Source organism: Pinus tabuliformis, chromosome 3_1 (genome assembly GCF_031772625.1).
Source record: "Pinus tabuliformis cultivar Carrire ecotype Pingquan chromosome 3_1, CPIR1, whole genome shotgun sequence".
Classification (NCBI taxonomy): Eukaryota; Viridiplantae; Streptophyta; class Pinopsida; order Pinales; family Pinaceae; genus Pinus; species Pinus tabuliformis.
Window position 1 is genome coordinate 660,497,704 of NC_142301.1, and position 14,761 is coordinate 660,512,464.

Here is a 14,761-nt window from a genome sequence, read left to right on the forward strand (position 1 = left end):
TAATTCGTCAAAAAACATAATAGAAATAACTTTTAACTTCGTGGAAGTAGATAACCATTCATATCATGCATCATTAAGATAGATTCGGTGAATTCGTGCAACATTCATTCATTATTTCATAAAACCATATCGTTAAGCGATAGAATATAACATAAACATATTCAACATAAATGCGTAGTAATTCTTCAAAACAATGTTTATGATCTTCAATTCTTAGATTATAGACTCTTCTACCCTACGCACTCAGCTACAGGGGTATGCGCACTCAGCTACAGACTCTACCCAGGTCTCCTGCGCACTCAGCTACAGACTCTATCCAGGTCTCCTGCGCACTCAGCTATAGGAGCCTTCCCTTCTTCACCTAAGTACAGGAAGCAGAGCCTTCCTGCCTTAGCACTTGCCCAAGACAACAAAAACCCTTCAGTGTACCCAATTCTCCATCAAAAGTTATCTCTAAGACTCGCTATGACTCAACTATTTATATCTTTCCTTCATATAATACCATGGTCCGCGGACCATGGGAGAATTTTAAAACCGACCAAAAACAAGGGCTAAGACCCTTTTGACTCCTATCTATCTACACGCTCTGCATCCACATATTGCAGAGACTTTACATTCTTTTTACAATTTTTTTTACAAAATTGGGTTAAATTAACTCCAAAGCTAACCCTAGGGACCCTATCCCAACAGGCCCCCAACACAAAGATCATCACTTTCCCTCAAGTCACTTAGCTAGCTTCACGATCTTGCTATGCAGACCACCCAGCTCAACCTACATCACTGCAACTTCTGTTGCACTCTTTGTCACTGCCTGATGTACCTCTTTGACCAATTTATCTGTTGTTGGCCCTTCCATGACTAGGCGCATTGTCCTCTGTGTCTACTATAGCCCCTTGAGCTTCTCCTGAAGTGATAGAGTAAGTTGTCAAGCTTCCTATAGCCACGGCTGCAATCTATCCTTCAGCAAGGCCTCCTTCCTCTATAAGTCCTCCACCTGTGTGAGCAATTGTTTGCCCTCCTGTAACTTCACTAGGCACTGCGCTGGCGCCTAAGTGCACACAATCGCTCAGGCCTCATTATACTAACGCTGTGTCTCTCAGACATTTGTGTTCAACTTCTACAGGTTTGGGTCCTCCTACAGATTCGGCCATAATTCCATCGTTGCACGAACATTTAGGAGAAGTCATTGACTGTGACATCCAATGTATTCATTCCCTCCTTGATTGCTACTCCGCACTGCTCCTGAACCTTAGGCGGAGTTGTTGGCTGCAATTTCAACTGTAGCTCTACTATTTTCATCTGGAAATCGAAAGTCACCCTACTGACTTCCTCCTTTGATGCACGTACTGTAGCAGCCAATTTCCGCACTTTGGTTGAGGCCTCTACATCCTCTGGTATGTTCAGTTGAGGTACTAACTTGTAAGCCTACTCGATCGTTGTTTCTAGGCTCTGTCGTCGTGTCTAAAATTCTTCCTTTTCCTTTAGTGCCTGAATTTTCTCCGCGAAAAAGTAGTCGTTGTTGACCTTAAACTCATTGACAAAGGTGAGGGCACACTATTCCCTAATCTTGAATTCTTCTGACACCCCCTGATGCAGCGCATGGAGGGTCTGTAGTGGTAGCGTGACCAAATTCAACCCCATTTCCTTCACTGTATCAATCACAGCGTGGTCCTCTTATGATTTTTCACAAACGGACCCCTCTGGCAATGGAATGACTCTGAGGTCCAGAGTTCGTTCTAGCTTTGCCACTGTGCTACTGCCCTGTGTCATGCTCACTTGCACTCTAGTCATTTTCCCGATGCTTGCCTGGATCTTGTTTTCCTGGATCTGCAGCTCGCGCAAATCCTTTTGGATGCTCCCCATCGTCTGCATATATTGTTGCTCAAATTGTTTAAGCACCTCCATTGTCATGTCCCGCACCTTGTCGCCGATCTCATCGAGATCACCTTCCGTCAACACCATTGGGTCAAGATGTGTCTACTTGTCCGACTTGTTCTTTTTGCGTTGTCCAGCAATTTGCTCCTGACCACGCCTCTTTAGGATGAAAGGAGTGCTTTGCTCCTCACCACCGCCTCCTCCCTGCTCGGACAACTCTTGCTCGTTAGTGTGATGCGAAGTTGATTTGTCGCCTTCCTGTGTATCCTGTTTTTCCTTTTAGCTTGCTCCTTAGAAACGCATTCTTTCTCCATTTGCTCCTTAATAGCTTCCTTCTTCTTCTATTCGGCCAAAGTGCGTGTAGCCTTCTAAGCGACATCCTTCCGCTTCTGCGCAACAGAACTCTCTGTGCCTTTGCTTGTCCCCACATCTAGTGTCATAGGTTCGTGCCACTTTGCTGGACAATACCCTACAACTTCTTGCATATCCATCTTCGACACCAAATAAGGCAACAGATGCCATGTGAGCTCTAGGTCCTTCCGCTCGCGGATAAACACATTGTGGAAATCCACCTTAAACTCAGCGTAGGTTGTCAATTGTCCAAACAAGGTTGGGGACAACCTTGGCCTCTGATTAACTACCATATGAAAGTACATTTCCATAAATATCTAGAAAATATTCGTCTCCTTGACTCGTGCCTGATAGTTTGTGTACCACATTGAGGTAAACCGCCCTGCCTCAGGTAAATCTTCCTTGTGCAGAGGAAACTGATTGTCCTCCGGAAACCTCCAAGAAATGGAACCATTTGTTGGCTTAAGGGGGCCCGACCCAGGTTTAGAGTTCTTTGCACCAACCAACAAAACCCTAATTGTTGGCCCTTTCAGCAACAACATGCATAGCGCAGGCTGCAGTCTCACCCGAAGTAGTATTGCGGGATGCTAGAACTAAGTTTCTGCATCTAGGGATATGTGATAAATGGTTCTTAGGTTTTGATAGTTCAGATATGCCTTCACGTAGATCAGTAGTCTTCTAGGGCTCTTCACTGTAACTAAGTTAAAATGGCTTCCAGACCTTCGCAAAGTTCCATGATCAGTCTTCACAAACTTTAAACAGACGATTTACCTACTTTCGCGCATCAAACATAATTCGTCAGAAAACATAATAAATAACATTTAACTTCGTATAAGTAGATAATGATTCATATCATGCATCACTAAGATATATTCAGTGAATTCGCGTAACATTCATTCGTTATTTCATAAAAACATATCATTAAGCAATAGAATATAACATAAACAGATTCAACATAAATGTATAGTAATTCTTCAAAACAATCTTTATTGATCTTCAATTCTTAGATTACAGACTCTTCTACCCTGTGCACTTAGCTACAGGGGTCCGTGCACTCAACTGCGGACTCTACCCAGGGCTCATGCGCACTCAACTGCAGGAGCCTTGCCTTCTTCACCTAGGTACAGGATGTAGAGCCTTCCCGCCTTAGCACTTTCCCAAGACAAAAAAAACCCTTCATCGTATCCAATTCTCCATCAAAAGTTATCTCTAAGACTCCTTATGGCTCAACTATTTATAGCTTTCCTTATACAATACCATCATCCATGGACCGTGGGAGAATCTTAAAACCGACCAAAAACAAGGGCTAAGACCCTTTTTACTCCTATCTATCTGCGCACTCCACATCCACATATTGCGGAGACTTTACATTCTTTTTACAAAAACTTTTACAAAATTGGGTTAAATTAACCCCAAAACTAACCCTAGGGACTCTATCCCAACAACAAGCCAACAAGTATCTTTCTCATCCAGATCGCCTCACATGTTTCTTGACTTCTAGCCATGTATTCTAATTATGTCGATACGAGTGCCACAAATATTTTCTTCCTATTATATCAAGAAACCATTGTAGACACAACACTGAAAATTCCACATGATGCACTCTTTTGGTATTATGGACTCCCTGCCTAACCTGCATCTAAGAAGCCACACATCTTCACTCCCTCTTTCCATCTATACCGAAGTCTAAATTGTGTACTTCCTTGGAGGTACCATAGAACATGCTTAGATGCCCTCCAAAATAGTTTGGTTGGTCAAACCATAGCTTGGCTTAGCTCGTTGAATGCAAAGCACATATTTGGTCATGTGTTCACAAGATAAATGAGTGAAGTTACCCACAAACTGGCGGTAAACAGTGGCATCCACTTCCTCACCTGAAGTGGCATCCTCCTTCCTCCAGTTGGTCGCTAGAGGAGTCTCCATGGGTTTTCACCTATCCATGCAAAAGCTATGAATTATCTCACCGACATACTTTCCCTAAGAGAAATAATTCCCCATCACCTTGTGATACTTCCAATCGAGGAAGTAGTGCATGAGGCCCATGTCCTTCATCTCAAAATCTCTTGCAAGGTCCTCCTTGCAAGATCTGATCATCTACTTATCACCAGTCAAAACCAAGCCATCAACATATTAAAAAATAATCAAAAAATTACCTTCTAACAAACTATTATAGAGGTTTGCATCCGCTTCACTTTTGGTGAAGCCCAAACCATTGAGATGGTTATCGATCCTAGTGTACCAAGCAAGGGGTGCTTGCTTTAGACCATACAATGCTCACTTGAGTCTGGACAAATGGGACTCTCGATAAAAAGTCTCAAAGCCTTCTGGTTGCTCGATATACATCTCCTCCTCAATAACTCCATTAAGGCATGGTGTTTTCACATCCATCTGGTGGATCTGCCACCCTATCTATGTAGCCAGAGAAAGGATTGATCTGATGGATGAGTACCTTGCTACAGTAGAAAATTTCTCCTTATCGTCAATCTCCTCAATCTGAGAGTACCCCTTGACCACAAATCTAGCCTTGTACTTTTCTATGCTACTGTATGCTACATGCTTTACCTTGAAGATCCATCTCAAACCCACAACTATTTTCCCTGCTAGTCTTGGGACCACTTCCCAAATACCGTTCTTTACAGTGGATTCATACTCCTCCACCACTACATTAACCCACATTGGTTGCTCTATTTAATCCTTGAAATAGGATGGCTCAGTCATTATATCCATGTATCCAATTACTGATATGGTGACCTTCTTTGCCTATTCTGATTTGAAGGAGCACCCACATTATCCCTTGCATCCTGCACAAGTCTCTTAGCTTCTTTGGTTATCTTCATGACTTCTCTGGATGGTTCTTATTGAGTGGTTATCTCCACTCACTACTACTCAACTTGTGGTTTCTCCACAACATCATGAGGCTCCTCTTTTGGAGCTAAAAGCTCCTCCTCTGGTGGGATCTAAAGCTCCCTCTCAAGAGAGAACTGCATGGCTTTGTCTTCATCAAATTTTACATCCCTACGAACAATTTGCATTATGAGGGATGGAAAATACACATGGTAGTTGTGGGGAGTTTCTGTGTAACCCAAAAATACCCCCAACTCTATTTTTGGCTCTATCTTCTTCCTTAATTATTTGGAGACATGGCGTAAACAGAGGCTCCAAAAATCCTGAAGTGTGACACATCTGAATTCCTCCCTGAGAAAGCCTCCTCTGGTGTAATCATGCCATGAATCTGATGAGGACTCATATTCTGCAAATAGACCATTGTGTTGCATGCTTCAGCCCACAAGTGTAGAGGTAGGAATTAGTCATGCAACATCGACCGTGCTACTCCCACTATGCTACGGTTCTTCCTCTCAGCCACCACATTCTGTTGTGGGCTGTGGGGTGTTGTAAACTCTCATCGAATGCTTTCTTTTGTAGATAAATGTTTAAACTCATTCGACACATACTCACCTCCATTATTTATCCTAAGAGACTTCACCTTCTTGCGTGTTTCTTTCTCCACCAGTGCCTTGAACTATAAGAACTTGGAGAAAGTCTCATCCTTCTTCTGCATGAAGAAGATTCAACACTTCAGCGAGAAGTCATCAGTAAACATGAAAAAATATTTGTGCCAAGCAGTGGAGGTTTTCGAGAAAGGTCCATAGACATCAGAGTGGATACTTTCAAGGATTGCATGTGCTCTGTTGTCCCGATCATGGAAAGTGGCTTTTATGTACTTCCCCAAGGTACACCCTTTGCATGTATCCTGCTACTCTAGAGCTCCTTTGGGGATGCCTATGGTAATTTGTTGCGTGATCTTTAAAGCGCCATGATGCAAATGGCCAAGTCTTCATTCACTGACATCGTGGCTCTGCACCTTCTTCACCTTTGTGCTCATTACAACATAGTCCTCCACATCTAACTTGTAGAAGTTCTTCACATGAACCTCGATCTTCTTCACCTATCCTGTGGCTAAATGTCTCATGAATTCCTTTCCTTCGTTGAATATCACATCATAACCACGGTCTTCCAAAAATGCAATGAAGACAATATTCTTCTTTACATCGAACAAACATCACATCCTTGAGCTTGAGAGGGGAGCCTAACTCCCTCTAAAAGGTGAATGCATTAATCCCAATCACATTGTACCTTGCATCATCTCCCATCTCGATGTGTATATGGATATCTTTCTCGTTCAAATCACTAAAAAAATCTCTATTCCATGTCATATGGAATGAGGCACCGTTGTCTAGGTACCACAAGCTTCCCATCACTTTATTGGCCATGTATGCAATGAGATTAAAATAAAGCTTGAACTGTGAAGCCAAAGCTTCACCTGCTACTCCTTCTGAGGTCTTCTTTATTGTCTTCTTATGTGGACATTTTGTGGCATAATGCTTGAATTCATGGTAGTGAAAGCACTTGATTCTGGAAAATTCTTTCTTCTTTCCTCCCTTGACTAGATTCTGCTTTGGGTTGGGATTTCTTCCCTTTCCCTTTCTTTTCGTTTCTAACCAAGGCACAATTCTCTTCATCCTCTCCCTTGGATAAATTCACATCTTTGGTGTTCCGCCTTATTTCATCCTATATCAAATCAGACCATAGGTGTTCCCAATTTGGTAGTTTCTCCCTCCCATTCACCGAATCTTGGTGGCTGTGCTAGCTCTTGGGAAGGCCTATTGATGAGCGCCAATATTGCAACAAGAATTCTGCAACTCCTGGGCTACCAAATTTACTTTGTCAACCCGGGGTTCGTACAAACTTCGAGGTGACAGTGTTGTATACACAAGTAACAATGATGGTTTTGCCTTTTGTCATGGTTCAGCTGGCGAGAGACCACTGGGGTTTTCAAGCCAGACTTCTATGGAGTTAGAAGAAGCTTGGTTTCTTGATGGAAGTGTTATCATTGTAAAAAAATCCCTTAAAAAAAATGGACAACCTACATGGTTTCTAAACTTTTGTGTCAGTCATGGTCAAGTCATTTTTATGTTTTTAGAGTCTAATTCATAGGGTGAGAGTCTCATTTCCAACATCAAATAAAGTTTAAAAACCTTGTTTGGCCCCTTGTGTCCCATGTCATGCTTAAAGTTTCATGTGTCTGGTCATTTCAAAATTTTGAACGCGCTACGAAACTGTCTAGGCGTTTTCATAGTGCAAAGAACTGAAATTACACTACCTACGCTATGAAATCGGGGATTCGTAGTTAGGTGTTTTTGTAGCGCAAAACCCTGAATTTGCATTGGATGCGCTACGAAATCAGGGATTTGTGTTAAATCTTGTCTAACTGTCAAATCCACCAGAATCCATTAGATTTTCATCGTCAGGTGTCAGTCCATGAACCTTACCACTTACATGCAACCATTCATATCAATCATTAGATTCGTTAGGGGTCATTTGTCCGCAGTCATTTCAAATTTCAAGAAAGGAAAGGGTTAGTTGATCCTGGTCATATCCGGTTGATCTTGCGCATATGCATGTATGAGACACTTGCTGCTGTTCTTAAGTTCGAAGCAAATAAATCGAGGGTGAGCAGAGACCAAAATTCTTCCGCAAGTTTCAAGCGAGCAGCTCTTCATCAAATTCAAGCGAGGCAACCCTTCAATTAAACAAGGCATTTTCTTCCAGGTTGTTCTATCTGCAGGGATTTCAAAGGAGATATGTCGGAAGAAAGAAAGAATCACAAGTCAGGCCGTTGTTTGAGAACTGGCCTGAAGGCTTGGATTCCCTCACAAAGGATAAATTGGTGGAAGAAATTTTCAAAAAAGTAAGTTGCTAGAGGTTCTGTGAGAAACTACAGGGAGGACATAGCCAAGTGACCAAGGAATTTTCTCTTAACTTCGCAGGTTTATATACAAATATTAGGGTGTTAGAATTGCCAGTTTCTCCTGAAGTGATATCTTTAGTCACAGAAATTCCTAGAGGTCAAGAAAAGTGGTTTAAGAATTTCAAGTTTGAGATGGCACCCTGCAAGATATTCCTGAAGCCAGAGTTTGTGGACACAGATTTAACTAAAGCAGTGCCAAGGAGTTATGTCAAAGATTCATTTGCCAACTTACTCTCATGCATACAAAGGTATTTCACCTATGAAGGAAGATACCACAAGGTGTATTCTTACCATTTCAAACTCCTTTTGCATTTCATTGGCGTAATATCCCTAGATCTACCTTTCTTTCTGTTTCAAAGCTTAGGCAAGATGTTTGATAAAACACAGATGAAGAAAGAGGCATGTGAAACATATTTGTTCCATCATGGCTTAGTTAAATTAATGGTCTTGCATGAACTTCATTAGGTAGATAGAGAGTGGTCTTCATTTCTTTTCATGTCTGGTTTTAGAGCTGAAATAGGACTTAGCCCTAGGGCTAAGGAAATATCATCACCAATGATTAGTCACCATGCAGAAGAAAGGTCAAGTAGGTTTGTTAAACTAAAGGCTAGAAAACAAGTCAAGTAACCAGTGACCAAAGCACCATTGGTTGTTCAAGATACTCCTCAACAGTCACTGAAGAAGAAAGTTCAGATTAAAGAAGCAGCACAAGAGCAGTCCATTAGTGAAACAATGCAAAAAAGGGTAACTAGAAGCCAAATAGCCAAAGAAAAGGGCAAAACAATGGTCATTGATGAAAGCCCAACCTCAAAGAGAAATTTGAATGATCTTCTCCAGGCAATTAACATTGAGGAGTTCCATCTGGTCCAAGCAGACTTCATTGATTAGGTGAGGGCAAGTAAAAAAAGATGAAATCCTCTAAAAATCTACAATTTGATGATCAGGTTTCAGAATTTGTTTTTAAGCCCAGAAGATCTGTGACTAGGTAGTCCAAAAGGTTACAGGAGGTAGAGCTGGAGGTAAGTGAGACAGGGGAGATATCAAGATTCTATGAAGATTTCGTAGTTCCAGTAGTGCAACCATCACTCATGCACAAAGATGACAGAAATAGAGCAGCTGATACTCAAGAAGAAGAAAATGACCATGAGGAAGTCAACAAGAAATTAAAGCTTGCCAATTTGGAGGTTTCCCAACTTAAGAAAAGGGCAAGGAAACATGTAATTGAAAAATCCAATTTCAAAAGAATGAAGGCCATATTGGAAGAAAGAGAGGCTTCAAAATTGGAAGTAGTTAGCAAAGATGCCCAATACTTCACTTGGATTGTCCCTGCAATTAAGAAAACAAGGTATATCAGATGGATCAATGACAGATTAAGAACTAATATCAGGGTGATGAAAAGACAATTGAAGACCTAGAGATTCATCTGAACAAGTCTGGAGGTCAGCCTCAACACAGATGAATAAGTCAGTAAGTGATGAAACCTTAACAAAATTTTGATTGAACCTAGGACATTACTTTTTGAAGTTGTTTTATGGATGGGTAAGCTCAAGTATATGTGATTAGCATAAGGGAACCACTGAGAAGAATCCGAAAGAGGAAAGTTTTTGGAAAAAAACTGTGTAATTTGATTCACACAACAGTTTTGTAGTGCGCTACGAAACTGCTGTAGGTGACATGTAATGCACAACAATTTTTTTCTTTTTGGTTAATCTTCAAAGGGATGAAGGGGTTATTTCTGGAGAAGAATGCTACTACAGAGGTGTAAGGAGATCATTTGAAAAGGTTTCAATCCTGAGTAAAGAAAAACTCAAGGGATGAAGAATATATGCAAGAAATAAGCCTTGCGCTACAAAAACAACAGTTCATTTCATAGCGCACCCAGTTTGACTTTATTCAAGCAACTTTAAGGAGTTTTGATTTCGCACAAGTGTAAGGACAAGTTTCTATGGCTAGTTCAACATATGTTATATGAAGAAAAAGGATATTTTGACCAGCAGAAGTTTCGAGGAACGCCATTGAAGACCAAGGCTGCATAGCAGGAGACATTTTCCTAATTTTTAGGACAGTTAAAGGAGGAGTGATTGAAGGCCAGCATGGAGGTTATAGTCATCACCAAAGTCGAAGTTAAGGAGAAGCAGCTGTCAAAGATCAAATTTATTTCATAGTCTAGGTTGTTACTATCATAATAAGGAGTTGTACTCCTAATTTTATTAGGACTGTTAGTTAACTACCACTTGTAATTAATAGCCTGTTTAGGTATGAATAGGTGCCAAGTTAAGCAGATTCTAATTCTCCTCATGTTAGAGGAAGGAATCCACGATTGTAATGAACTCTATATAAGAAAAGTGGTGGAATGCCTCAAGGGTTGGCAATTTTCAAAGAAACAGGTATATTATGTTATTATAAAAGACTATATGTTTGATGTTAATACAAAAGTTTGGCTTTACTACTCAGGATTCAGAGAGGGTTTTATGTGTTTGATTTTCTCATGGATTTCCTCATTTGCTCACTTGCAGTGGTATGAACACATGTTACTTAGAATTCATTGATAATGATCTAACTTCCTTCATGTGTTTATAAACTATGTTTCCTATATTATGTCTCTGTTTTGCTGATAGATTAAAACTCTCTATGCCCTGACTTCCATGTAAGCTAATCTGTTGTTGTACTAAAAACATACTCTGACTTAGAGAGGGTTTTATGTGTTTGATTTTCTCATGGATTTCCTCATTTTCTCACTTGCAGTGGTATGAACACATGTTACTTAGAATTCATTGATAATGCTCTAACTTCCTTCATGTGTTTATAAACTATGTTTCCTATATTATGTCTTTGTTTTGGTGATAGATTAAAACTCTCTATGCCCTAACTTCCATGTAAGCTAATCTGTTGTTGTACTAAAAACATACTCTGACTCCATAGCCCAATGGGTGTTTATTGATTGTGTTCAAACATTTATACTTATTTCACTTGTTTTTTCCATAGAGTTATCCATCTAATGTTTAAACTAAAATCTTTAACCTAGTGAGAGAGCCCTCTCAGGTTGAGGAGGCTAAGCCTCAGCCAAAAGTTTGGTTTGAAATAGTTACTCAAAGTATTCCTGATTAGCAACCTATCAGGGTATGGTTTTGTGATAACAGGAAGAAAGGGAAATCTTCTCTAAGGGAGAGATACTCTACTGCAATAATGAAAAATACCGAAATTCAATGCTAAATCACACCATTTCTGAATTAACTGCCAAGAAACCATGCTTTGCAATAATGCTAAATTATCTTGAACCAAATGCTACTATATAAGCATGGAAGTAAGAAACATCAAACATCACTAATGTGCAAGTAAAGGGATTGAAATAAATCTATTTTTGTCTTTTCATGCAAAATCAAGTATGCAAACTAATTTCTTTTGGTGATGTGGCAAGCGAATTAAGGATGTTGGAGGATGGATGGAAGGGTTAGGAGATGGTTGGATGGGGTGGGAGACCCTTGGGAGGATTTTGGTGACTTCCTAGAGGTTTTCCCTCAATTCGGCCTCAAAACAGGCCATTTCAAGAAAACCTACACGATGTACTAGAAATCTACAAGATTCCTTGTAAACCTACAGGATACAACCAAGACCAAAATGGAAGGTGTTGGAGGTGATGGAAGGCTTAGGGAAGGTGGTATATGGGTGGAATGAAGTGAGGAAAGGTCTAGGATCACTCAGAAGTCAACAACAAAGGTAGGGGATGGTTGGATTTGCTCAATGTGCTTGGAAGAATTTCTATGAAAAATGATGAAAAATAGTGAAGAAAATGGTGAAAACAAGGAATGACTATGGTGGATGAAGTGGAAGGTGGTTGTTGGCTGTGAAGTCTTTGTCTCCTAAAACACCTGCTCTGCATAAAACATGTAAAATTCCAAAAAATCTATGTAAACAAGAAGCATTCTCATAAGCTAGAAAAGCAAAATTAATGAACTAACTGCCTACATGATGCATGAAGAAATTTGTTGAAAGGAATTGAAATCATGGATGAGATCTAATGCAAGAGTGAATATGGAAGAGATGGAAATGAAATTCTACTTTGCAAAACTGATCAAATGCTAACTTAAATACAGTAACCTCTAAATCTTGTTCAAGAAATAGAAATCTGTGTTTTTGGGGTTGCATAAGGGTCCCTTCCTCAAATCATGATCCGAAAGGGAGGAAATGAGGTCAAGAAACCCACTAAAAATCTTGTGGTACTCCTTTTATCCCTGCTAACCTGTGACTTAATTAAGGCACAAATGGAAGCAAACTAATAAACAACCAATCCAATCTACACTACTTGCAATGAAAACACATCTAAAAGCAAATTAATAATGAAGCTATGAGACTAATCTAAACATACAGATACAAGAAAGAGGAGCCTTGGCTGCTAGGGTTGGGCCCTAACCCAAGAGCTTCAGCCCTCTGAGTTAACTCAGTGCTGGCTCAAAACAAAACTCATTCTTATTACCAAAATAGAAAATTACATCAATAAAACTTTCACAAGTCTGGAGCTCGAAAATAGCTTAGAGTTTTACAACAAAAATTTGAATCCTAATGAGGCTCTAGGCCTCTCTACTTATACAACTGAAGTCCCTAATGACTTCCTTAAAATTAGGGAGGCTCGACTCTCGAACTCGAGATAAACTAGCTCTTTATCTCTCACTTGCTCGACTGCCTTCTAATCCTCATGGCTTGGCTGCTTGCACTCCAAGCTAGTGTGATGGATGGAGGAATATTCAAATGGGGGAGAAGTAAATGAGGAGGATTTACCTCCTACAATCCATCTCCCTTGTCCCATTCAATTTTTAACCTTAGTATTTGCTAAAATTCCTTGATTTTCTCCTTCAATCCTGCATTCAAGGCATATTAGTCCACTAGGCATAATATCCAACTCTAACTCATCTCATAAACAAAATATAATAAAAAAATGTAATAAGTTGTGAGAAAATTTGGTTTGACTAAGCTTGGAGGTAAATTAAGGCCCATATTATTACCCAATGATGAGGCTCATCATCACCCCCCTACTGAAAGTTTGCTCATCCTTTGAGAAACTCAATCAATATTCATATCCTTCATAGCTCTAGTGGCCTCCGTGACATCCCATGCCTATGTTGTGGTTTCCTCTTCTTGTTCATATAAGCCTGCTTTCCTTTCTACCTCCTCCCACTGCCTCCTTTCTTCTTCCTTCCTTCCTTCCTTCTAGCATTCCTAAGAGTAGTGACGGATTGAGTTTCAGGCCAATCCAATTGACTTTCAGAATTTGCATAGATTGCTTGTACATGGGTGTCCTGTTTAGTGCTTCTCTCAAACTTTTAGGAGAGTGGTACTCTCTTATCTTTACGCTGTATGGCAATGAGTTCTATCTCCTCAGGCAAGCATGTATGCTATCATCTGCTTTCTCTTGGGCAGTAAGATATCTAGGTGCAAGTTGAGGATCACTTGTAATCAAATTATGGATACTAATGAGGGCCATGGGATCTGACTGTTCAACTCTGATTATTAGAGGTTCAGTTTGCTCTCTTTCCACTATCTTCTTCATTTCTGCAGCCTTTGATACCTCATGGTTCATCCATGATGCCAAATCCATCAACTGTAAATCTCCTAGCTTGGAATTAGGGTCCCATACATTCATGTTTGTTAAGGCCATGCTGTGAAAATAAACTCAAACATCTTGGCCCTATTGTCTAGTGTGCTATGATCTAAAAGATCAGTGAACTGCTTGTAGTCCTGAAATGGCATGGTGCCTCTCTATGCCAGGGTCTTAATCTGGAACTGTAGTGTTAGGTCCCTATACTACTACTGTAAACCCTTATTGTTATTAGTACAACCACTTATTATATTGTTGTTCCCATATAGTCCCCATATTGTTATTATTGTGCCCCATAGAAGCCTACTATTGTTATCATTGTGCCCTTACATTATTATTGTCATGTCAACTCTGATTACATTATGACCCCTTAGACTCCTATATATAGAAAGGAGTTCTTGTCATTTGTATCATCCAAGAATTGTTCATTTGTGTAATGTAAAGGAGGTTGCCCCTTCGAAGAGGTTGTATTCTAAGTCGTTGGTCTATCTTTTCTATATTTTTGTGAGCTGGTTTCATAACAATTGTTATCAGAGCTTTTGATTCTAGGGTTTCACTGCTCCAAATAGGTCATCGTGGAATTTTCGCTATACCTTTTTCACTACGAAGTTTTAGAAGCTAAAAAAAATACCATTTGAAAAGAAATCGATTTTCACCTCAGGTCCGAATTTCCGATCTTGTCTCGCTATATTTTCGGAGATATGGTCCGAGGAAATTAGGGTTTTTGCAAGTTCCATACTTCCATCTCAAACAGGACATCGTGACATTTTCACTATAACATTTTCGATACGAGGTTTCAGAAGCTAAAAAAATAACCCATTTGAGAAGATATCGTTCTGCACCTCAGGTCTGAAATTCAGATCTTGTCTCGCTATATTTTCGGAGATATGATCTGAGGAAATTAGGGTTTTTTCAGACTCCTGAATTACATTCCAAACAGGTGACCTTGGGAAAATCGTCATAACTTTCTCTGCGAGCATCAGATTGAGATTTTGTAAGAAGTTACAAAAACAGGACGAACTGCAGTTTTCTTTCTATTGGTTTCAGGTCCTAAGGTTGAAACAGTGACACGTCGCACTTCGTACAAGTTCGCGCTACTGAACCAGTCTATAATCAGGTCATTGTGGGAGATT